Source organism: Pinus tabuliformis, chromosome 4_2 (genome assembly GCF_031772625.1).
Source record: "Pinus tabuliformis cultivar Carrire ecotype Pingquan chromosome 4_2, CPIR1, whole genome shotgun sequence".
In the NCBI taxonomy this organism is placed as follows: Eukaryota; Viridiplantae; Streptophyta; class Pinopsida; order Pinales; family Pinaceae; genus Pinus; species Pinus tabuliformis.
This window is the reverse complement of record NC_142304.1, coordinates 668,419,318-668,443,316: the sequence shown is the minus strand read 5'-3', so window position 1 is coordinate 668,443,316 and position 23,999 is coordinate 668,419,318. Positions and strand designations below refer to the sequence as shown.

At 44.6% G+C, this 23,999-nt stretch overlaps 1 pseudogene; it reads right to left on the bottom strand.

Moving 5' to 3' along the window:
- LOC149171192 (uncharacterized) overlaps positions 1 to 21,198 on the bottom strand; it is a 41,772-nt pseudogene extending 20,574 nt beyond the window's left edge.
- Positions 21,199 to 23,999: the final 2,801 nt, after the last annotated feature.

Below are 23,999 nucleotides of genomic sequence, written 5' to 3'. Positions count from 1 at the left end.
ATAAATCTAATTTATGACATTTCTTGATGTATATTTCAAATTTATGCAAATATAAAATAAAAATATGGAACTCGGTATTTTAGGATTGGTTGAAAGGAAACAATCATGTCTAAACTAGAATTAGGAATACAGGTTCCAAAAGACATAACTGGAGCACTCTTTATTTAAGGATTATTGGGCCCTATTACCGCTCAAACTAGAAGGGGGCCTAGGAGGGGATCCTATAGAGAAACTACTAGGTCAAGTGGCAACAATGAAGAAATAGCCCAATGTCACCTCAGCTAAAGCTCCTTTCTCTTTACGAACTTTCACTGATGGGAGGAGTCCTGATATGAGAGGAATCACTAGGAAAGATAGGTCAATGATAGGACATAAAGTGATTACAAAGCATATTCAGAAGAGAGGCTAAGATGAAAAGCTTACTTGCTTTAGAAGCAAGATGTATGGCTCTCTAAGAAGGGCTAAGAGGATACTTGGGTCTAGGGTTGAGAGGTATGTATTGATAAGAGGTGCCCTAAACAAAAAAAAAATCCTAGAAGGATATGTTTTCTAAGCAATCCTTGTGGAATTTTAATGTCAAGGATGCTATAATATTCCTAATTAGCCATGGCTAATTGGAATATTTGATTTTGTTCAATTTTTGCCTTCTATAGTTATTTGTAAATAAAAAAAGTGAGAACGGGGGACATAACTCATTTTTAGAATAAAAATTTACTTCCTAGTAGCACAACATTGTGACTTAAAGGGGAGCCAAGGAAGCCAAAGGGGCGCAGAAATGGAGCCCACGCAGACACATGGAGGGACTGCGCAGGAGGGAATAAACACTTGGCAAGAGGGGAATCACGCAGGAGGATGTGAGCCTTGGGATGCAGAGAGGCAAAGGCTATAAAAGAGAGGGGAGCCCCCTCATTTTGATCATTCCGTTATGAACATTTGTGATAGTCATTTCAACTTAGAGCACGCTGGCTGTTTAGTTAGTCTGCAACACTGTTTAGTGCATTGAGTGTCTTTGTTCGGAGATCTCACCCTTAGCCCCGAGGGACTTCGAGTGCCTACTCGGGCAAGGTATTTCCATTGGCATTCCAATAGTAGTTTCATCAGCATTTCAGCAGCAGTTTCGTCAGCGTTTTGGAGGACTGTGCAGCACTGATAGGAGGACACAGTTCTTTCTGGCAGGAGTCTGGGTTGAGGGTTTGCAAGAGGATTGGTGCTGAGAGGTAGAGCAGGGGATCAGCCCTTGCATATTGGAGAGTTTTGATAGGGGTTTCAGGCAGGTTTTTGGAGTGTTTCATCCAATGGCAGCGCAGATCATTGAGGCACTGCGCAGAACCCCAAGGGGATGATTTTTGGGGCTCGGCCATTTCAGAAAAGCTTTCTGGGCTTTTTTGGGTTTCTTGAGTAGAGTCCGATTCCAGAGTTTCAGCCTTTTCTAAGGAGGGGAGCAACCCCAAATCCTCATTTGATTTCTAGCAGCAGCAGTAGCACAATAGTTCTCCAGCAGCTTGCATGCAGTTCAGAGGGGTCATTCCTTTGCTATTCTGAGTGTATTTCTTCACTTTCCTTGTGCAAGTCGAGGTGCCATCTTCCTGATCACCTCCTGTACTCATTCTATTACTCAGTATAATAAAATGGCTTAGCATTCTCTCTGCATTTCTTGAGTATCTGCTTATGGTTTTATTGTTATATGTTGCATCATTGTTATTTGTATCTCTTTGAGCATTCTCGGCTATTATACCACTTGTGTGTTTCTCTTATACTCTTAGACAGAGTCTGGAAAGGGCCAGGTAGCCTCCGGATCTTGTCCTCTTTTCAGAGGCGACATATCTGGTAAATGCCCTCCCAGTCCATCTCTGGTTGGAGTTTGCTTGTGTTTGAGGTATATTCCTGATAAGGGATATTAGAGTGGTATCAGAGCATAGATCTAGCTTAGCCTGTGGAGCTAGCAATCTATGACACCGGCGGAGAAACCCTATATCTGTTACAGAGGTCGAAGATACAGAGACACTGGGCATAGGTTGGAGAACTCTTATGGAGAGGGAGACTATGTTTCGGTGGTGGACGCAGAACAGGAGGAGCTTGTGGTGGACACAGAACAGAGGGAGCCTGTGGTGGACACAGAGCGGGAGGTTCCGATGGCAGATGATGACAGGAAGAGATTTGCGGATATGCTCCTCAAATAAGTGCAGGATTTGTCGAGGCAGATTGAGGTGATGGGGCAAAGATTCACAGCAGTAGAGGCTAGACAGCGTGAGAGCCAATGGGTTTTCCAGGTTGGTGAGGGATCAGGCGCATCCCACCATTTTCCAAAGCAGCGTGATACTGCGCAGCAAGTGGCCTCACATGCCCCTACATGTTCTACCATGCCCACTTTCTTAGGAGCAGACGCGGGTGCCGTAGCCCAGCAGGAGGCAGAGCCCGGACATATGGGCGATTTTTTTGCAGAGTACCAGGCCTATGGGCAGGAATTCAGGGAAGCCCTCTCATTCAGAGATTTTGTTCAGCTCCAGAGAGATAGTAGACCCTGCGACCATCATAGAGGGTACCAGAATTAGCATGATGGTGACACCCACCGTGTAGCGAGTAGATTCCACTTGCCTACGTTTGATGGTTCATCAAACAGCTCGACAAAGTCTTGGGTGGAGAAGCTGGACATTTATTTCCAGCTTAACCAGATGTCGGAGACAGAGGCCATCAAGGTGGCAACATTGCATTTGGATGGTGAGACCCAGGATTGGTGGTTTCATGGGATGGTTACACTCGGGCACTCTACAGTGATGACATATGTGGAGTTTACCAGGGGATTGATGGTGCGATTTGATCGGAGGGATTGAGAGCAGCATTTTGTTGAGTTGACGAGGCTCAAACAGACAGGGAGCCCAGAGACCTACATTGCAGATTTCTTGAGGGTCTCCTGATGGTGCCAGACCTATCCACGACGCGGAGGGTCTATATGTATGTCGAGGGGTTAGCAGAGCTACTTCGAGGTCTAGTCTGATCCACTAGACCAGCCACACTCCAGGACGCTATCAGCAGGACCTGGGACTTACAGGATGTCTTACCCAGGACCCGGACACCTTACCCCCAAAGATAGACTTTTCAGTCTAAGGGGAAGGATGTGAGGATTCCACCTCCAAAGGAGATAGCCATGCCATACAGGGACCTTTTCCACCTCCACCTCCAGTAGCAGGTGGTGCATCTTTTGCATCCACCGGAGGGGCCCTTGCAGCATTGCAAGGAGTTCCCAAGTATCTGACTCTACGCGTACGAGGGATAGTACATGGCCAGCGAGTATCAGTTTCGGTTGACAGTGGGGCAACCCACAACTTCATCAATGCACAGATGGTTGAGCGGAGAGGTATACAGACAGAGAGCTTCGATGGGTTTTCAGTTTTCGTCCCAGGAGATCAGACCATGACGTGTGCTCGTTATGTTCCAGAGCTTTCAGTGACGATGGGCACCTACACATTGACTGACCACTTTTTCATGGTCGATATTCCGGACACCAACATGATACTGGGTGTTCAGTGGCTTATCACTCTAGGGAAGGTCACAACGGATTGGAAGACCCTAGAGATGGAGTGGGATGATGAGAAGACAGGGAGACATGAGAAGATACGGGGACAACACACATATCCGCCTTAGACTGTTTCGGCTCATCGGATGGAGGCAGTCTTCCAGAAGGGAGACATAGAGTGGGAAGTGGAGCTGCGTGCATCAGAGGCAGGGACTAGAGGGCAGACGATGCATCCAGAGATACAGTCCATCCTTGATCAGTATGCCATAGTGTTTGGGGAGATTCCACCAGGACAGCGATCGGATCGGGGGTTTGAGCACACCATCGAGCTTGAGCAGGGCATACAGGCAATGATCACCACCCCCTATAGGCACCCCAAGGCCTATCGGGATGAGATTGAGTGGGCTATCCAGGAGTTGTTGGCTCTTGGGCACATTCGACCGAGCACGAGTCCTTTTGCTTCTTCTGTGGTGTTGGTGAAGAACAAGGATGGTACATTGAGGATGTGCATTGACTACAGGGCCCTGAACAAGAAGACTCTGAAGAATAGGTAACCCATACCCAGGATCGATGAGTTGATGGATGAGTTGAGAGGAGCACAGTTCTTCTCGAAAATTGATTTGAGATCTCGGTACCATGAGATTCGCGTGAGGGAGCAGGACATTCCCAAGACCACCTTCAGGTGTCACTATGGGCACTTTGAGTTCTTGGTGATGCCTTTTGGGCTAACCAACGCCCCCGCTACATTTCAGTCCTGCATGAATCACATCTTCCATAGTCACTTGAGGAAGTTTGTGTTGGTATTCTTTGATGATATTCTCATTTACAACAGGACTTGGGAGGAGCATCTCCAGCACATTGAGACAGTATTGCCTATCTTACAGGAGCAACAGTTCTATGCCAAACTCTCCAATTGTGAGTTTGGGTTGACGGAGATGTTGTATCTGGGACACATCATAGGAGTGGACGGAGTGAGGGTCCACGAGGAGAAGATCAGGGCCATCAAAGAATGGTCGGAGCCGAGAAACGTGACAGAACTTCGAGGATTCATTGGCATTTGTACTTACTACAGGAAGTTCGTCAAAGGTTTCTCACAACTTGCTGCACCCCTGACAGATTTGACGAGGAAGGGGGCATTCAGTTGGTCGGATGCAGTGTAGCGAGCCTTTGACAGGCTCAAGGAGGTTATGAGCAGCTGCCCAGTGCTTGCGTTGTTATATTTTACGCAGCCATTTGTTTTGGAGTGTGATGCGTCGGGAGAGGGGATCGGCGCAGTGTTGATGCAGAGAGGTCACCCTATAGCCTTTGAGAGCCGGAAGCTCCTTTCGCACGAGAGGTTGTATTCTATATACGACAAGGAGATGCTGGCCATCATGCATGCATTGGCTAAGTACCAGCAGTATTTGGTGGGTAACAAGTTCAGGGTGAGGACTGATCACAACAGCCTCAAGTTCTTTTTGGAGCAAAAGCAGCTACAGGAGAGGCAGCAGAAGTGGATCAGTAAGATCCAAGCATATGACTTTGACATTGAGTATGTCAAGGGTAAGAACAACGTGGTAGCAGATGCCCTTTCACGTAGACCAGCTACGTTGTCTCTTATGAGCTTGGATACAGACTGAAGGGCTCGACTCTTAGTAGAGTACTCCAAGGATAGGTTTGCATGTGAGGTTCTGGATGGGCAGGTGGCAGATGACAGGTACAGGGTGGTCGATGAGATCATCTATTACAGGGACCAGATTTTCTTGACTGAGGGGTCTTAGCTCAAGAAGAAGATACTCCAGGCATCACATGATTCACCATTGGCAGGACATCAGGGGTTTACCAAAACCTTCAGGGCCATTAGAGAGAGGTTCTCATGGAAGGGCCTCAAGGACGACGTACTTCAGCACATCTGGGAGTGTGATGTTTGCCAGAGGAACAAGGGAAAGATGAGCCATCCCGCGGGTTTATTGTAGCCTCTTCCCATTCTGGAGGGGAAATGGGAGAGTATTTCGATGGACTTCATCACAGGGTTGCCCATGGTACAGAGCAAGGATTGTATCTTTGTCGTCGTTGATCGACTAACGAAGTACACACATTTTTTTGCCATATCCACACACTATACAGCAGCACAGGTGGCCGAGCTGTTCTTCAGAGAGATCTTCAGGCCACATGGTCTTCCTAAGACCATCGTCAGTGACAGGGACAGCCGTTTCATGGGCGGGTTTCGGCAGGAGCTTTTCTGGTTGGTGGGGATAGAGTTGACACCGAGTACCAGTTATCACCCACAGAGGGATGGGTAGACAGAGATAGTTAACATGTGGCTGGAGGGCTACTTGCGTAACTATGTCAGTGGGCAGCAACGAGCATGGTTGAAGTGGCTGCATCTGGGGGAGTACTGCTACAATACTTCACATCACATGTCCATTGGTATGTCACCATTCTATGCCTTATATGGGTATCATCCTTTATCTTTTGTTGACGTGATGTTTGGTGATAGCAAGGATATTAGAGCCAAGATTTGGATCCAAGAGAGTCAGGATATTCTCCGAACTCTCAAAGATAACATAGCTACAGTGCAGAACCAGCAGAAGTTGTATGCCGACAAGGGTCGGGTGGAGAGACTGTTCGAGGTAGGGGACATGGTCTACCTACGATTATAGCCATACCGACAGTCGTCACTAAAGCAGAAGGGGGCAGAGAAGCTCAAGCCCCGCTTTTATGTGCCGTATAGGGTGATGCGTAGGATTGGACAGGTTGCATATGAGTTAGAGCTGCCCCAAGGCAGCAAGATTCATAACGTTTTTCATGTATCATGCCTGAAAAAGGAATTGGAGTAGCAGGTGACAGTGATAGATGAGCTACCACCCATGGATGATGAGGGGCATTTGTTATTGCAGCTGAAGGCTATCACTGATACCAAGGAGAGGCAGTTGCGGAGCAGGACGGTCCGGGAATTCTTGGTGAGGTGGAAGAATTTGCCAGATGAGGATGCCACTTGGGAGAGTGAGAAGATCTTGCAGCATCCATTACTTTAGTTGCTTGAGGACAAGCAACATTTTGCCGGGGGAGACTGTAATATTCCTAATTATCCATGACTAATTGGAGCGAAGGGGGCCAAAGGGGGACGTAGAATTGGAGCCCACGCAAACACATGGAGGGACTGTGCAGGAGGGAAGAAACACGTGGCAAGAGGGGAATCACGCGGGAGGAGGCGAGCCTTGGTATGGAGAGAGGCAAAGGCTATAAAAGAGAGGGGAGCCCCCTCATTTTGATCATTCTGTTATGAGCATTTGTGATAGTCATTTCGACTTAGAGCACACTGGCTGTTTAGCTAGTCTGCAGCACTGTTTAGTGCATTGAGTGTCTCCGTTCGGAGATCTCACCCTTAGCCCCGGGGGACTTCGAGTGCCTACTCGGGCAAGGTATTTCCATTGGCATTCCAGCAGTAGTTTCATCAGCATTTCAGCAACAGTTTCATTAGTGTTTTGGAGGACTGCGCAACACTGAGAGGAGGACGCAGTTCTTTCTCGTAGGACTCTGGGTTGAGGGTTTGCAGGAGGATTTGTGTTGAGAGGTAGAGCAGGGGATCAACCCTTGCATATTGGAGAGTTTTGGCAGGGGTTTCAGGCAGGTTTCTAGAGTGTTTCATCCAGTGGCAGTGCAGAGCATTGAGGGACTACGCAGAACCCCAAGGGGATGATTTTCGGGGGTCAGCCATTTCAGAAAAGCTTTTTGGGCTTTTCTGGGTTTCTTGAGTAGAGTCCAATCCCAAAGTTTCAGCCTTTTCTGAGGAGGGGAGTAGCCCCAAATCCTCATTTGATTTCTAGCAGCAGCAGCAGCAGCACAACAGTTCTCCAGCAGCTTGGATGCAGTTCAGAGAGGGGCCATTCCTTTTCTATTCTGAGTGTATTTCTTCACTTGTCTTGTGCAAGTCGAGGTGCCATCTTTCTGATCACCTCCTGTACTCATTCTATTACTCAGTATAATAAAATGTCTTAACATTCTCTCTGTATTTCTTGAGTATCTGCTTACGGTTTTATTGTTATATGTTGCATCATTGTTATTTGTATCTCTTTGAGCATTCTCGGCTATTATACCACTTGTGTGTTTCTCTTATAATCTTAGACAGAGTCTGGAAAAGGCCAGGTAGCCTCCGGATCTCGTCCTCTTTTCAGAGGCGACGTATCTGGTAAATGCCCTCCCAGTCCATCTCTAGGTGGAGTTTGCTTGTGTTTGAGGTATATTCCCGATAAGGGATATTACAGATGCAGGACCTCAAAGAAGCCCTAGTGGACCCAAACAAGGTCAAGCGTGTTGAGTAAGACTTCAAATAGATGGACTTGACCAAGTAAGGGAGGAGAAAAGGATAAAAAAGGTAAGATTTGACTTGAAATTTGGATGTAATGATCCTTGATGAAACCACTAACCAAAGGACAGTTAGGGAAGAAATGGTCCCCGAGCTAGGGCTTGAGATATCTCGAGATTCCACCATCAGAATAGCCTTAAATTTGGAGGGCCTAAAGAGGACTCACCAACGCATCTCTACACCAATTTTCACATATTTTTGATGGCTACAATAGAATGCGTGTGATGCCCTAAATGACCTTCTAGGTTAGGGCTTAGAAAAGAGAAGAGGGAGGTGAAAGAAATCTTTGTTTTGATGATCACCTAGGACTAGACCAATGCCTAGCCTATTGGGAGAATGGAGTCTAATGAAATCAATGTTTAGAGATGCTTATTCTGACCAAGGAGTTCCCCAACAACTTCGTATGGCCTTAGCAACAACTAGGTTACTTAGGGAAATTTATACTTCTTTATGCTACAAATTGATGACTTTTCAAGGAAAATCATGAACAATCATGTACCCCTAGGACAATAATTCACCATACTTCACAATAATCATATGAAAAATCCCTCACAAAGACAAGATTAGCAACTTCACATTAGCATTAGGGCAGTTACACTAGCTTCATGAACAAAAATATTTCATAGATTATTACATGAGACGATGTAGAAGATAAAACATGAAAAGATTATTCACAAGTATGTTGTTTTTGGGTAGCATTGGATGTGCTCTAGCTCTGAAATTTTGTGGAGGGGCTAGAACACATGGGATCTCCAAGACCCATAATCGTTAGGAGAAATTCCACCCGGATGAGGAGTTATTAAAATAATTAATATGTTTAATAGGTTCCTAAGTCTAAACTTGGGAAAATAAAAATATTAGTGAGTATTAATAAAGATATGGGTGAGAAGCTTCTAAGAGATGAGGATCAAGTCTATTTTAATCTTAACCGTTGATTAGAGAAGACTTGAGAGTCATTTGGAGACACACCGGGAAAATACTCAGTACCCCGAGGGAAATCAATTCTCAAGGAGAAGGAGTTTGATTTCAGAGGGAGAGTTGCCGGGTGGAATAAGAGGAGGGCATCAGTAGCAGTCAGTGACAGAGGAGGAGGTGACGCAGGGCATTTGAGAGACAGCGCAGAGGGAAGAGAAGACAAACAACACCATTGGAGATGCAGTCCTCAAGCAGGCTGACGCAAACTGACGCAGAGGGATGCAAAAGTGACACAGAGGTGGGTGAAGGGTCTCCAGGGTGTTAGAACTTCTCCAGGAAGAGGAGAAACTTTGTTTCAGGTGTTTTCTCTTAGTAGTGTCTCAGGTTTTTTGTAAAATCATTCCTTGTAAAGCGATTGTTGCTGAAGATTAATAAAACCCTCATCTGCTACACCGATTTTCCCACATTGGGTTTTTCCGGGGATAATTGTCCAAAAACAACTGTTTTGATGTGACTGATTCTTGTGCTTGTATATCAGTGTTATTTTCTCTATGAAATTATGTGATAACTATAGTAGAATTTATTTTAATATTTACTGAAGGGTTTTACATAAATAAATTATTGTGAGAAATAAGTAGGTGAAATAAATCAGTTGCTGCAGTAGAATTTCGTATTATAAATTTTCACATGGTATCAGAGTAGAGATCGGGCAATAGGATAGAAGAATCTACTACATTGGGAGTATGATGACGAGACATCAAATCAAAGGGACTCATGCAGGTCTCCAGAGAAGGAAGAGAGCACGAAGAACATGCAACATGGATATTCTATGTTAGCTTCCAGACTGGAAGAAGGAGTCACTTTCCTAGCAAGTTCTGCCTCCTCTGAGGTTTGGTATATAGATAGTGGAGCTTCCTGGCATATGACAGGAATACGAGAATGTTTTTTGAATTATCAGGAAGAAAGGATGAATTTTCAGATCACCATGGGAAATAAGGCAAAGTGTACCCCCATAGGAAGAGGTATTGTAGTCTTTCAAACAGAAGTAGGGGATCAGCTTCAAGCAACCAATGTGCTACATGTGCCAGGATTGGGGATGAACTTACTCTCTGTATCTCAGCTTCAAAACAAGGGCTATGACGTTTTCTTCATTAAGGAGAAAGTATATGTCAAACACCCGAGTTGGAAAAAGAAGGCCCAGATTGGAATCAAAAGTAACAGGCTGTATAGATTACAACTAGAATCTCCAATGGCACTGATAGGCAACAATGGGGATAAAGATTTGAATGAACTATGGCACAGGAGGATGGGACACTTACACCATGGGGCTCTAAGAATTCTCGGGAAAACAGTATCAGGAGTTCCAAAATTAAGTACTGAATGAGATGATGTATGCAGAGGATGCGCACTAGGCAAGTATGCCAAGGCAACATTTTCCAGAAGAAACAATAGGGCTAAGAGTGTTCTGGGATTGATACACTCAGATATCTGCGGAACCTTGTCCACAAAATCTCTTAGTGGTGCCGAATATTTCGTCACCTTCATTGATGGCCATTCCAGAAAAACTTGGATCTACTTTTCGAAAACCAAGGATGAGGTTTTTGGTCGATTCAAAGAGTTCAAGGCTCTAGTTGAGAATCTGAAAAGAAAGAAGATAAAGATATTGCGCTTAGACAATGGTGGAGAATACATTAACAAGGACTTCATTGATTTTTGTGCAAGGGAAGGCATCAGAAGGAAGTGGACAACCCCCTATAATCCGGAGCATAATGGAGTAGCAGAAAGGAAGAACCAAGCTATTATTGAAGCAACCAGGGCAATGTTATATGATCAAGATATTCCCAAGTTTCTATGGGCAGAAGCATGAAACACGATAGTGTATATCCAAAACAAGACTCCTCAAAGGGCATTAGGTAAGATTACTCTGGAGAGTGTCTTCACCGGTAAGAAGCCTGAAATGAGTCATTTCAGGATATTTGGGAGTTTGGCATACTGCCATGTACCCAAAGAGAAGAGGAAGAAATTGGATTAGACTACAGAGAAAGGATATCTTGTAGGATATAGAATCTATCTTCTAGGGAATAGGAAGATCCTAATCCGATGGGACGTGAAGTTCATGGAGGACAGAGCCTTTAGAAAATCCCAAGAAATGCCTTCCGAAGAGCAGTCAAAGAATGATTCGTTGGTACAACCACTTTGACCAGCAGAAACCAGCGCTAGTATTTCTCCTAAAGACAAAACTCTAGATAGATATACCCACTACCAGTGGTAGAGCGAGCAGGGAACTTCGACAGATACTATGAGATGCAGAGGATTTTGTCAAGGTGCCGAAGAATGAGAAAAGGGAGTGTAGACAACCAGACAAATACCAAGCCTTGGTGGCTCAGGTTGGAGAACCCTCCATTTTTTAGGAGGTCGTTCAACATCAAGTATGGGTAGATGCTATGGTGGAGGAATATAGTTCCATAATGGTCAATGATGTCTGGGAAGTGGTACCTAGGCCTCAGGATAGGTCAGTTGTAGGGTCAAGATGGCTCTACAAAGTCAAATACGCTGCAGATGGCAGTGTGGAAAAATACAAAGCCAGGTTTGTGGCTAAGGGGTTTGCTCAGAAGGAAGGGATAGACTACGAAGAAACCTTCACCCCAGTAGCCATGTATACTTATATTAGATCCGTTATATCCCTTGCAGCTCATATGGGGTGGGAGATTCACTAGATGGATGTCAAGACGACGTTCTTGAACGGGGTGATAGAAGAAGAAGTATACATTGAACAACCAGAAGGTTTTGAGACTCATGAGAAGGAATCTCATGTATGCAAATTGAAGAAAGATCTGTATGGGCTTAATGAGGCACCTAGAGCATGGTACGGTCGAATTGATGGTTACTTGCAGAAGATGGGATTCGCCAAGAGTGACGCAGATCCTAATCTCTACTATCTAGTTGTAGAGAATGAGCCTCTAATCCTGGTTTTATATGTGGATGATCTCTTTTTGACAGGATCATCCAGGCTCATCAAAGATTTCAAGGAGAACCTAGCCACAGAATTTGACATGAAGGATTTGGGACGGATGCATTATTTCCCGGGGTTGGAATTTTGGCAGCAGAAGGGTGAAATTTTCCTTGGGCAAGGGAGATACGCTACAAAGATTTTGAAAATGTTCAGAATGTAGGACTGTAGACCTATGGCTACTCCAATGATCACCAATTGGAAGAAGATTGATGCATCTGAAGATAAAGAAGTTGATCCCACCTTGTACAGGAAACTCATAGGGTCCCTGATGTATCTGGTCAATACCAGGGTAGACATTTGTTATGCTGTCAACACCCTTAGTCAGTTCATGGTAGAACCAAAGAGGGCACACTAGGCAATAGCCAAGCATGTTCTCAGATATATACAAGGAACAATCGAGCATGGATTGGTGTACACCCAAGGCAATAACATCAGGTTGAGTGGGTTCACTGATGCAGATTGGGTTGGAAGTTCAGTAGATCGGAAAAGTACCACTCGGCACTGTTTCAACATTGGACCAAGAATGACCTCTTGGTGTAGTATGAAACATAAATCCATGGCTCTGAGCTCAGCTGTAGATGAATATATGGCAGCTAGCACAGCTTTGTGTGAAGCCATATGGCTTAGGAAATTGCTTGTGAATCTATTCAGGAGAAAGATGGAAGCGACCAGTGTTTTGTGTGATAATCAGAGTTGCATCAAGCTCTCTAAGAATCCAGTCTTTCATGATCGATCGAAACACATTGATATCAGGTGTCACCTTATCAGAGACTGTGTCCAACGAGGGGCAGTACAGTTGAGGTACACCCCAATAGGAGAACAGGCGGTAGACATTCTCACCAAGACCCTATGTAATATTCCTAATTAGCCATGGCAAATTTATTCAATTTTGTTCAATTTTTTCCTTCTATAGTTATTTGTAAATAAAAAAGTGAGGATGGGGGACACAACTCACTTTTAGAATAAAAAGTCACTTCCTAGTAGCACAACGTTGTGACTTAGAGGGGAGTCAAGGGGGCCAAAAGGGGATGCAAAAATGGAGCCCACTAATCCAGATTTAAACAAGAACGCAATAAAATACAGAGATAACAATAAAGACAAATATGCAGCGGAAATAATACTTCATTTCATTACTGTAAAATACTGAAATATGCTTACAAATAGAAATGGAAATAACCCAGCTAGGGTGATGGTAGCTTATCTCTGAGAAGAGATGTGTCGGCTACATGCCTTTGAACTGTTCTCCAAAAACTGTGTTACAATGAGGCTCGAGGGCCTATTTATTGTTGAGAAACAATGGAAAACCCTTCACATTCCAAAACCTAACCCTAGAAGATGAAACGCCAAATTGTGGGCCCCGTTTTTGGGTAAGTTGGTACATCAACTTCCCGGGGTCGCAAATTGGTCGTACTATCTCTGTTTGATGCGCATGATAGCTCGTTGGAAAGATCTCTCCGAGGACTGCGACGGAAAAGACGATTTTTAGACAGAAAAAACGTCGTTTAGGGCCTCAAAATGGCTCCGGAAGTTTAGGACCCGAAAAACTACTAAAAATAGTAAACTGTGCTATAATTAAGGAAACAGAAAAACTGAAAGAGACAGTTGTGGGGGTCCAAAATGGGATAGGTGGGTGGCCAACAACATCCACCTGGATCACCCACGCAGACACATGGAGGGACTGCGCAGGAGGGAAGAAACACATGGAAAGAGAGGAATCACGCAGGAGGAGGTGAGCCTTGGGATTGAGAGAGGCAAAGGCTATAAAGGAGAGAGGATCCCCCTCATTTTGGATCATTTAGTTATGAGCATTTGTGATAGTCATTTCGACTTAGAGCACGCTAGCTATTTAGCTAGTTTGCAGCACTGTTTAGTGCATTGAGTGTCTCTGTTCGGAGATCTCACCCTTAGCCCTAGGGGACTTCAAATGCCTGCTCGGGCAAGGCATTTCTGTTGGCATTTCAGTAGTAGTTTTATCAACATTTCAGTAGAAGTTTCATCAGTGTTTTGGAGGACTGCGCAGCACTGAGAGAGGGATGCAGTTCTTTCTGGCAGGAGTCTGGGTTGAGGGTTTACAGGAGGATTTGTGCTGAGAGATAGAGCAGGGGATTAGCCCTTGCATATTGGAGAGTTTTGGCAAGGGTTTCAGGCAGATTTCTGGAGGATTTCATTTAGTGGCAGCGCAGAGCATTGAGGGACTGCATAGAACCCCAAGGGGGTGATTTTCAGGGGTTGGCCATTTTAGAAAATCTTTCTGGGCTTTTCTAAGTTTCTTGAGTAGAGTCCGATTCCAGAGTTTCAGCCTTTTCTGAGGAGGGGAGCAACCCCAAATCCTCATTTGATTTCTAGCAGCAGCAGCAGTACGACAGTTTTCCAGCAGCTTGGATGCAGTTCAGAGAGGGGTCATTCCTTTGCTATTCTGAGTGTATTTCTTCACTTGCCTAGTGCAAGTCGAGGTGCCATCTTTCTGATCACCTCCTGTACTCATTCTATTACTCAGTATAATAAAATAGCTTAGCAATTCTCTCTACATTTCTTGAGTATCTGCTTATGGTTATATTTTTATATGTTGCACCATTGTTATTTGTATCTCTTTGAGCATTCTCGGCTATTATACCACTTGCGTATTTCTCCTATACTCTTAGACAGAGTCTGGAAAGGGCTAGGTAGCCTCCGGATCTCGTCCTCTTTTCAGAGGCGACATATTTGGTAAATGCCCTCCCAGTCCATCTCTGGTTGGAGTTTGCTGGTGTTTGAGGAATATTCCTGATAAGGGATATTATAGTGGTATCAGAGCATAGATCTGGCTCAGCCTGTGGAGCTAGCAATCTATGACACCGGGGAAAAAACCCTATATCTGTTAGAGGTCGGAGATATAGAGACACTGGGCATAGGTTGGAGAACACTTACGGAGAGGGAGACTATGTTCCGGTGGTGACGCAAAACAGAGGGAGCCTGTGGTGGACGCCGAGCGAGAGGTTCTGATGGTAGATGATGACGGGAAGAGATTTGCGGACATGCTCCTCAAATCAGTGCAGGATCTGTCGAGGCAGATTGAGGTGATGGGGCAAAGATTCACGGCAGTAGAGGCCAGACATCGTGAGAGCCCACGAATTTTCCAAGTTGGTGAGAGATCGGGCTCATCCCACCATTTGCCAAAGCAGCGTGATACTACGCAATAGGTGGCCTCACATGCCCCTACACGTTCTACCATGCCCACTTTCTTATGAGCAGACACGGGTGTCGTAGCCCAGCAGGAGGCAGAGCCCAGACATATGGGCGATTATTTTGCAGAGTACCAGGCCTATGGGCAGGAGTTTAGGGAAACCCTCTCATTCAGAGATTTTGTTCAGCTCCAACGGGATAGTAGACCCCACGACCATCACAGAGGGTACCGGCATTACCATGATGGTGACACCCACTGTGTAGCGAGTAGATTCCACTTGCCTACGTTTAATGGTTCATCAAACAGTTCAGCGAAGTCTTGGGTGGAGAAGCTAGACATTTATTTCCAGCTTAACCAGATGTCAGAGACAGAGGCCATGAAGGTGGAAACATTGCATTTGGATGGTGAGGCCCAGGATTGGTGGTTTCATGGGATGGTTACACTCGGGCACTCTACAGTGATGACATATGCGGAGTTTACCAGGAGATTGATGGAGCGATTTGATCGGAGGGCTCCAGAGCAGCATTTTATTGAGTTGACGAGGCTCAAATAGACAGGGAGCCCAGAGACCTATATTGTAGATTTCTTGAGGGTCTCTGTGATGGTGCCAGACCTATCCACGGCGCGGAGGGTCTATATGTATGTTGAGGGGTTAGGAGAGCCACTTCGGGGTCTAGTCCGATCCACTAGACCAGCCACACTCCAGGACGCTATCAGCAAGACCTCGGACTTACAGGATGTCTTGCCCAGGACTCGGACACCTTACCCCCAGAGACAGAATTTTCAGTCTAAGGGGAAGGATGTGAGGATTCCACCTCCAAAGGGGAATCCAGGACAAGTACAGATCGATGACGATGTCAGGAGGGAGCTGAAGAAGAAGCGGTTGTGCTTCACATGTTAGGAGCCGTGGGCACCAAGAAATTGATGTGCTGCTGGCAAAGCACATTTTATTGAGGTCTTCTCCGAGAGCAGTGGAGAAGAGGATGACTAGGATGATGTGGAGGCAGGAGATAGCCATGCCATATAGGGACCTTTGCCACCTCCACCACCAGCAACAGGTGGTGCATCTTTTGCACCCACCGGAGGGGCCCTTGCAGCATTGCGAGGAGTTCCCAAGTATTTGATGTTATGTGTACAAGGGACAGTACGTGGCTAGCGAGTATCAGTTTTGGTTGATAGTGGGGCGACCCACAACTTCATCGATGCACAGATGGTTGAGCGGAGAGGTATAGAAACAAAGAGCTTCGATGGGTTTTCAGTCTTAGTCCCAGAAGATCAGACCATGACGTGTGCTCGTTATGTTCCAGAGCTTTCATTGACGATGGGCACCTACACATTGACTGACCACTTTTTTGTGGTCGATATTCCGGACACCAACATGATACTGGGTGTTCAGTGGCTTATCACTCTAGGGAAGGTCACGACGGATTGGAATACCCTAGAGATGGAGTGGATGATGACAAGACAGGGAAGCATGAGAAGATACGGGGACAACACACATATCCGCCTTAGACTGTTTCGGCTCATCAGATGGAGGCAGTCTTCTGGAAGGGAGACATAGAGTGGGTAGTGGAGCTTCATGCATCAGAGGCAGGGACTACAGGGCAGATAGTGCATCCAGAGATACAGTCCATCCTTGATCGGTATGCCAGTGTTTGGGGAGATTCCACCAGGACAACTACTGGATCAGGGGTTTGAGCACACCATCGAGCTTGAGCAGGGCATACAGGCAGTGATCACCATCCCCTATAGGCACCCCAAGGCCTATCGAGATGAGATTGAGCGGGCTATCCAAGAGTTGCTGGCTCTTGGGCACATTCGACCGAGCACAAGTCCTTTTGCTTCTTCTGTAGTGTCGGTGAAGAAGTAGGACGATACATTGAGGATGTGCATTGACTACAGGGCCCTGAACAAGAAGACCCTGAAGAACAGGTACCCCATACCCAGGATCGATGAGTTGATGGACGAATTGAGAGGAGCACGGTTCTTCTCAAAGATTGATTTGAGATCTGGGTACCATCAGATTCGCGTGAGGGAGCAGGACATTCCCAAGACCGCCTTCAGGTGTCACTATGGGCACTTTGAGTTCTTGGTGATGCCTTTTGGGCTAACCAACGCCCCTGCCACATTTCAGTCCTGAATGAATCACATCTTCCATAGTCACTTGAGGAAGTTTGTGTTGGTATTTTTCAATGACATTCTCATTTACAACAGCACTTGGGAGGAGCATCTCCAACACATTGAGACGGTATTGCGTATCTTACAGGAACAGCAGTTCTATGTCAAACTCTCCAAGTGTGAGTTTGGGTTGACGGAGATGTTGTATCTGGGACACATCATAGGAGTGGACGGAGTGAGGGTCCACGAGGAGAAGATCAGGGCCATCAGAGAATGGCCGGAGCCGAGAAACGTGACGGAACTTTGAGGATTCATTGGCATTTGTACTTACTACCGGAAGTTCGTCAAAGGTTTCTCACAGCTTGCTGCACCCCTGACAGATTTGACGAGGAAGGGGGCATTTAGTTGGTCGGATACAGTGCAGCGAGCCTTTGACAGGCTCAAGGAGGTTATGAGCAGCCTAGTGCCTAGTGCTTGCGTTGCCAAATTGTACGCAGCGATTTGTTTTGGAGTGTGATGCGTCGGGAGAGGGGATCGGTGCAGTGTTGATGCAGGGAGGTCACCCTATAGCCTTTGAGAGCCGGAAGCTCCTTCCACACAAGAGGTTGTATTCTATATATGAAAAGGAGATGCTGGCCATCATGCATGCATTGGTTAAGTACCGACAGTATTTGGTGGGAAACAGGTTCAGGGTGAGGACTGATCACAATAGCCTCAAGTTCTTTTTGGAGCAGAAGCAGCTATAGGAGAGGCAGCAGAAGTGGATCAGTAAGATCCAAGCCTATGACTTTGACAGTGAGTATGTCAAGGGTAAGAACAACGTGGTAGCAGATGCCCTTTCATGTAGGCCAGCCACATTGTCTCTTATGATCTTGGATACAGACTAGAGGGCTCAACTCTTAGTAGAGTACTCCAATGACAGGTTTGCATGTGAGGTTCTGGATGGGCAGGTGGCAGATGACAAGTACAGGGTGGTCGATGAGATCATCTATTACAGGGACCAGATCTTCTTGACTGAGGGGTCTCAGCTCAAGAAGAAGGCACTCCAGGAATCACATGATTCACCATTGGTAGGACATCAGGGGTTTACCAAAACCTACAGGGCCATTAGAGAGAGGTTTTCATGGAAGGGCCTCAAGGAGGACGTACTCCAGCACATCCGGGAGTGCGATGTTTGCCAAAGGAACAAAAGAGAGATGAGCCATCCCGCGGGTTTATTGCAGCCTCTTCCCATTCCGGAGGGGAAATGGGAGAGTATTTCGATGGACTTCATCACAGGGTTGCCCATGGTACAGGGCAAGGATTGTAACTTCGTCGTCGTTGATCGATTGACGAAGTACGCACATTTTTTTGCCATATCCACACACTATACAGCAGCACAGGTGGCCGAGCTGTTCTTTAGAGAGATCTTCAGGCTACATGGTCTTCCTAAGGCCATCGTCAGTGATAGGGACAGCCGTTTCGTGGGCAGGTTTTGGCAGGAGCTTTTCCGGTTGGTGGGGACAGAGTTAACACCGAGTACCAGTTATCACCGACAGAAGGATGGGCAGACAGAGATAGTTAACAAGTGGCTGGAGGGCTACTTGCGTAACTATGTCAGTGGGCAGCAGCGAGCATGGCTGAAGTGGCTGCATCTGGGGGAGTACTGCTATAATACTTCACATCACATGTCCATTGGTATGTCACCATTCTATGCCTTATATGGGTATCATCCTTTATCTTTTGCTGACATGATGTTTGGTGATAGCAAGGCTCCTAGAGCCAAGATTTGGATCCAAGAGAGTCAGGATATCCTCCGAGCTCTCAAGGATAACATGGCTACAGCGCAGAACCAGCAGAAGCTGTATGCTGACAGGGGTCAGGTGGAGAGACAGTTCGAGGTAGGGGACATGGTCTACCTACGATTACAGCCATACCGACAGTCATCACTAAAGCAGAAGGGGGCTGAGAAGCTCAAGCCCCGCTTTTATGGGCCATACAGGGTGATACGCAAGATTGGATAGGTTGCATATGAGTTGGAGCTGCCCCAAGTGTAACGACCCATCTAAATTGATCCATTATATAAAATTTTAAACTTTATATATATATATATATATATATTAAATTTTATAAAATATATAATTGGACTTTATAATATAAATTTATAAAATATATCATGGAACTTTATAATATATATAAATGAAATGTTATAAAACATATAATCGAACTTTATAACATATATAAATGAAATGTTATAAAACATATAATTGAACTTTATAACATATATAAATGAAATGTTATAAAACATATAATTGAACTTTATAAACGTATCTAAACTAAAGCGTAAAACTAAACTGTGCTAAAAAATATATATATACCAAAGATCATTAAAGGGGTGCGTCCAACCTACTGGAAATTTATAACAGAGCACACCTTGCCGGGAAATATCTGAGAGTTAAATTGCATGGAGGGCGTGTCAAGTAGGGGGAAGGCGGTGGCTGCAGGTAGGAGGGCGGCCACCGCCAGGCCCATGGATAAAAACCGGCAGCCTGGATCGAGAGAGGGGGAAAAACCAGAGAGGGGCAGAGAGAACCGGAAGCAGAATTTCACCAGGAGAAAACCAGGAGAAGATAATTATCTATTGGAAGAGCTTTAAGCCGTCTGAGGTTCTGGGCACGGAGGGACAGAGAGCTTCTGTTGAGCAGCTAGGTTTGCTCAGTCTGGTTGGGCGGTATTGGTCTCCCGGAGATTGGATCAAAATAGCCACGGCATCACCAGCAGCAGAATCACCAGTTCAGTAGCAGAATCAACAGCAGTTAAGGTAAGTACAAATTAATTCTTCAGGCTTCTGTATTTCAGATTTTAGTTACTGTGTGTGCATGGTTATTACAGATGGTATCAGAGCTAGTTTTTAACTCTGCGGTACCTTATTGGCCCTACACCTGTAAACACTCTTAAGGTTTATGATTCTGTTCTGTTTTAGAAAGAAAACATTTTCGTAGAAACAAATTCCAGACTCAGATGCAACAGTCTCTGGGTTTGTATCGAACTGAGTTACAGAGGGAACTTGAAATCTCAATTTCCTACAATTTCTCATCACGGCCCTTACAAATCCGTATCTGGCATCAATTCCGTACAAACTAACGTCTGGGCGACAGGAAATTGAGTGTACATTTCCACTCTAAATCGACCAGGGTAGCGAAGGGAGAACATCCCGAAGCAGAATCCAAAACCAGGCAACAAATGGGTAGACATAGCTGCTAAAATTCCCCTTCTTTAATCGTATCGGATGCTACATTTTCGTTCATTCTACAACTGCTGCAACTGATCAGTAGTATACTTGATCATTTGGAATTTTAGTTTTGATTAAAGTTAACGGGGTTTAGCATGGCGGCGGGCAACAGCGCCATGGACGATGCCATCGAGTATTTGGATAATTTAATAGAACGCATGACTACCATAAAACCCCCCTTCTCCTACGTCTGTATCTACTGGTGGTGCCCCTTGCAGGCTTCAAGTTCTCCCCATCTTCATCTTTAGGGAACGCCAACAGTATCAAACTCATCAGAAAGTAGCGGTATCCGAAAGGACGCAAGAAATGGGACGACGGCCGCACAGGTTTTCCAGCAAATAAGGCCGGAACTGATTCAACCAGCACTCTTTCCGTCGAATGTTTATATTCGTCGTTACCCTGGGAAATTCTCATAATCTTTCCTTCAGATTAGAGCCTATTCACCAAAGTTGTTACGTTAAAACCTAATGTGGTCGCGTAAACCGTTGTCAGATCAAGCCCGACGCGGATATAAGGCGGTGATTCCATCCGTATGCAGGAATTATTTAAATCAGTTGCATATATATTATGACCTTAGGATAGGATAGATAGCGCATAAATGAAAGAAACTATAGAAATAAAATGAATAATTTAGTTCAAACGAGGGAGGAGGCCACGCACTTCTCAAGAAATCACAGTTAAAAATCGCGTCCAACACTACAAGACAACAGTCAGCATCCTTCACCAGACCCTCGGCGACTGTCGGGGGAATCGAGTTGGGCACATTCCGAAGACGGAAATTCGCCTTCTGTGGAGCAAAGGTTGGGAAGCGCAACGTCATCGGTCTGGGGTTTGAACCCGTGCCGGTACTTGCCATGGTCGTTTTGTGAGACGATGACGTCTACAAGCAGGATGAAGAATCTCGGCTTGTCAGGATTTGTTTGTTGATAAGTTGCTAGACACGATGCTGTTTGACTGGGCTTGTTGAAGTGACTGGTGATATTAAACTTTCCCCTGCTCCTTTCGATTCACATCTTTGATAGATGATTGAAGCGAACTGTTGTTACAAAATCTTGAGTGCTTATTTAATTTTGGCTGCCTGATAATTTTTCAAACATGCATTCTTTGATATCTATTGTTGGAGTTGTTCTGAGTGGAGAGGAAAACTAATGTGAGTGGTTTCGAAAGATTAAAAACAAACTCATTTTTAATGATTTATGGCAAGGCATCCGTGAAGGAAAGAAAGACAGACGGAAAAGAGGTCGAACCTGAGCCCCCTGATATGAAAAACAACTTGAAATTTGGGACACAGGGAAAAAAGTCATATGCTTTGATTTCTGCTTCAGTAACAGAAGAGGTAGGCAGACACATTCTTTCTGGTTTTACAACATTTGCAGCATTAAAGAAGTGAAAAGAACTTTATGGCACCCACTCAGAACTGGAGATCATTCAATTGTTGATAAGATTATTTAATTTGGAATTGAAAGATAATGATCTCATCAGGTTAGCATCAGAAATTAGAGTAATTTTTCATGATATTCATTCCACTAGTGTATAATGATCTCATCAGGTTAGCATCAGAAATTAGAGTAATTTTTCATGATATTGATTCCACTAGTGTTAAAATTGATCAGCAACTCAGTGCATTTAATAAAGCCTTGTATAGCTGTGCGCGAATGGTTAAAAATCGATTAGTATATATATTGGAATCAACTATTGAAAAAAAAACATTTTCAAGTATGCCATTTGTTTTTGAAATACTGTTCTTTATATTCAACGAAAAGTTGTTTGTGAGTTTCTTTATCATCTTATCATGTCAATTCAACTTGGGTTGTCATCATCACATCCTTTTCTGGCCTGTTTCAGGTGAATTTTAGTTGTATTTCTTGTGATTGAACACATTCACAAAAAATTCCCTTTATCTCTATCTTCTGCATGCAGCTCTCTTCATTTTGCTTCTATCAGCACTGTTTTTCAAGTCAATTTATGAGATGTGATCAATGTTATCCTCTCACTTGAAATGCTGGAAGTACCCTGTTTAACTGACTACTCACATAGGAAAGGAAGAAAACCAATCATGTAAAAATTATATAGTTTATGTTATCTAATTAATTTTGTGACTATATATAAACAGTTTTAAATCATTAACCTTTTATTTCCATACAAATTATTTAGAATATTTCAGCGAGAAGTCGGATTTGTTCCACAGGTTTGGAGTCTAGTATATATATATACTTTCCAAAACCTCAATTAGAGAACGAAATTGTACTAAATACATCCTTGGACGGGACCATTTTCACAGAACTGGTTCTCGAAATCATAAATCATTGTTGTCCTCCGCTTAAAATCCAATCTACTTTTATGATTCACTGATGAACTTTGCCTCTTCTAGATTTTAATCAGGACATGTCTATGGTAAATTTTACGGCTAAAGGTCAAACGAATATGGAAACAACACAACCCTTCTTTTGGATTAAATCCATATCCAAGTAATATATTCGGGAGATAGATATATATGACCGCCTTAAATGTAATAGTCAGATTGGGGGGTATGACAAGTATGTTACCAATGAACATTATAAACGAGACATCTAACATTTTCATTTTTGTGAATGTTATTAGGTAAATAAACTTTAGATGTCTTACCTTAGGAGCTAATAAACATACACTTCTGCATTATTCATATTAGGATAGAATACCCTGCATTAGGACAAGGAGGTCGCGAGACCACCCTCCTTGACCTCGGTACCAGTAAGATCCGCCTAGCGGGTAAAAATAGCAAAACTATACCCGTTTATAAATGTGATGTTGCAAAGAAAATTGTGTGTTAAAATTCGGTTATCCACCTCAATTTTTTTTTATTTATATAAATTTTATTGTGTGTTCAGGGACCATTACCATGGTAAGGACGTATGAGCGACGACGACGTGACCAGGCAACATCATCACCATTAATGCCGCCACCGTCGCCATCACCATCCCCATCACCTTCGTCACCACCAAGACCACCGTCAACATCAAACGCTCCAACGCCAGAGTTGACTGTGATAATGAACTCTTTGGAAGCCTTATTGGAGACATTAAAGGAATCAGCTAAGGCTAAAAACAAAGAGGAATTTCAGCATGTAGCCACCAGTTCAGCGGAACCAAATAATTTGGAGCCCAGAGGATCGAGAGAAGACATCTCTAGAGAGCTTCAGAAAATTAGACTCCCAGAATTTTCGGGAGGTCGAGCTGGTGAACGCGCTCAGGCATGGTTGGAAGGGATGAACCGGTGCTTTAGGTTAAGAGAATATTCGCCTTTAGCAAAAACAAAGATTGCCGTGTTTCAACTAAAGGAAAGTGCCTTGATTTGGTGGGGAAATCTGGAAAAGCAGCTGCACCTTACATCGGATAATGTTCCTTGGGAACTATTTGAGGAAAGGTTCCGTGCAAAGTATTTACCTCCATACTTTCAACAACAGCAAGCCAGAGCCTTTCATACACTAATTCAGGGAAGTAAAACGGTGGAAGAGTACGAAATAAGGTTTATGGAGCTGGTAAAATACATTCACTACTTAGACTCTGATGAACGTCAAGCTGAACGCTTCATATTTGGGTTAAATCCTCGCATCAGAGCCTTGGTAAGTATGTGGAAACCATCATCTGTATCCGAGGCAGTCGAATGTGGCCGTTATAC